General features: G+C 36.9%; 1 long non-coding RNA gene across 1 annotated transcript; it reads left to right on the forward strand.

Annotated features, from left to right (window-relative positions):
- The first annotated feature begins 1314 nt into the window (after positions 1-1314).
- On the forward strand, positions 1315-2152 carry LOC104952525 (uncharacterized). Its single transcript, XR_799118.1, has 3 exons — positions 1315-1376; positions 1742-1916; positions 2071-2152. It is a non-coding gene; the product is annotated as an uncharacterized lncRNA (long non-coding RNA).
- The last annotated feature ends 611 nt before the right edge of the window (positions 2153-2763 follow it).

Below are 2763 nucleotides of genomic sequence, written 5' to 3' on the forward strand. Positions count from 1 at the left end.
TTTCAAAGTTCGAGAACATTAATACTACGTTTCCTACCTGAAAAGGGGAGATATCAATGAGGACGCTCGGCATGATGCTTTCTCTCCGTCAGCTTCAATGAGGCATCGTGGCCTCGGCAGGCATGACTAATCAATCACCAGCGTAATCTCTCCACAAAACAGATGTACAGTAACAGGTAGATAATGGATTAACAATTTTGAAGGAAAGTATGCTTATACTTGTACAACTAGTTTCACCTCTTTGACAGGACTCTACCTGTTTTTAACCCTTTTAAATTGTAACCTTTTTTTACAAGACTTTGTTTATATTTATTTATTTTGTAAAGCACTTTGAATCGCCACGTGCTGAAAAGTGCTATATAAATAAAATTGCCTTGCCTTGTTTTTAAAGTAGCCTACTTATTACATTCATAATTATAAATTATTTGTAAATGAATTCCCTTTTGTGACTTTTATGACTGTTTTTATTGCCTATTGTATTTATATCACAAAAACAATGAAAATTGACAACCTGCACACCTGGTTTTGTTTGTCATTGAAACTGTATGTGTTGTTTAAGAAAAAGGAAAATACAGTTTAAAAAAAACTCTGTCACGTCCCAGCTTTCTTCTGCCCTTAACAAGCTTGACAGTTATTTAGGGATGCTTTCTAAAGAGGTGGAAGCAGTACTAAAACACATGTTAAAGGTGCAATACTCTGCTTGTTGGGGTTCTCCCTCTCCTCTAGGTTTTTGTGCATGTAAATGGTCTGCAAAGGGAGTTTCTCTCACACACGTCTTTTGTGGATTGCTCGACTTGTACATTTAAAATGCTGACACGTCACTGTATTGCACTGTAAATCTGTAAATCTGTAACCTGAGCGTCTGTGTTAACCAGTGACCGTCAAAACCCAGCCCACACAAAATGCTGACAAAGCAAAAATAGCTGCATATTATCATATTTGTTGTTTTATTGCAAAATGAAGTTAATTGTATTTCAATTTAATGGATGATGTCTTGCTGCTTGAAGATCAAATGATTGCATTTGAGCTTTGGGGATTGGACCTGATATCAAACATCGAGGAATCTCCTAAAAACTCAGGACAAAATGCGCTAAATACAGATTAAAATGTTGAATACAACCATTTTGAGTTGTGCAAACCAGCTTCTGTAACCCCAGATGAAAGCAGCAGATGCACAGTGGGTCTTCCTGATTGCTTTGAGGGTGTATATCCTACTATACTGTAGTCCTTCTCATAGATCATTTTACACCGTCTGTGGTAATGAGGAAGAAAAAGGACTTTGCTCTGAAATGCTTCGCGTCGTGTGCAGGTCTTGTGATGATCGCGGAAGAGTTTCTAATCTTCACAGAGAGCAGACACTGACTGACGGCTGTAAGGTAACACATCTACTCTACATTTTCTTTATATAGCCCAAAACATACGTATTTTATCTTAAGATTTAGTCGACTCATTTGCAAGGCTGTTTTGATTGAATGACATCTTTAAAAATCTTTGTACAGTGCAACAAACGTATTCATTGCTGTCTATGCGTTATTGACGTTCAAAGGTGTTAAAACAGATCTATTGCCGGGCTTTAAGTTGTATTAGGTCAAACATCTTATTGATCTTTATTTAATCCTGTATTTATTTGCATTGCATTTGATGAGGAAAGTAGCCAAAGTAATCAGATTGCATTACTTGAATTTTTCGATACTCAGATTTACAGGTAATTAGTTTGAATACAATCTGTCTCTCATATTAGGTGATGAAGCTGTTTGCAAACTGAGTGCTGCTGTGACGTGATTTGTCATGGACTGGAAGAGCAACCTGCGGCGCACCCAATCACTGAGGAGCGTCCCCTCGTCATGTGACAAGCCCACCTGGACAGAGGGGAGGCTGAGGGAGAGGATAACATCTGTGTCCCAGCTAGTGTCCAGGTGAAGAAACATCACTCTTCGACATCTGTGCCCAATGCTCTACATGTATCTTAAAGGGGCCCTGTTATGTTAGATAGGTTTGTGTGCATGTAAATGGTCTACAAAGGTTAAAATCCCTGTTCTCCCTGATTGATTAATGTCTTTTTAAATATAGATATCAAACTACCGTGGAAGTAAGTGCATCCAATCCAGAAACTCCAGTGAATAATGATGAAGCAAAGGCAACAACGGTGCTCAAAGAGGTAACTCAAACACAATGCAACATCACATTTGAAGGTCACCTATTTTCCAAAATCCACACATCAACATGTGTCCCCTCTGTGGAAAGAGACTCTGAAAGTTTCAGGAACAAAGATTCTCTCTCTTTTTGATCCATTTCTATAAAAACCTGTCTGAAAATGAGCTGATCAGATTTTGGCTACTTTTTGATGTCATAACGATGTTTTGTCTTGTGTAACCATTAGCCAATCAGAAACCAAGGTAACCCCCCCCCCCTTATCACCTGAATCTCTTCCTAGAGACAGAATAGAGGGTTCCGCCAGGCCTCAGATGATTTGAGGCCAAATATCATATTTAGACTTTTTTTAAATTTATTTTTAAATTTATTTTTATTTTTTACATATAATTGTAAAGCAATACATGATTGTCACTAAAAGCCTTGTCTCTACATNAGGGGCGCCAGGCCTCAGATGATTTGACGCCAAATATCATATTTAGACTTTTTTTAAATATTTTTTTTTATATAATTGTAACGCAATACATGATTGTCACTAAAAGCCTAAATAAATAAAATATAAAAAATAATTGATTAATTAATTTGAATAAAAATTCAAGTTAGTAGCTATTA

This window comes from Notothenia coriiceps, unplaced genomic scaffold (genome assembly GCF_000735185.1).
Source record: "Notothenia coriiceps isolate Sejong01 unplaced genomic scaffold, NC01 NC01_scaffold00020115, whole genome shotgun sequence".
NCBI lineage: Eukaryota > Metazoa > Chordata > Actinopteri > Perciformes > Nototheniidae > Notothenia > Notothenia coriiceps.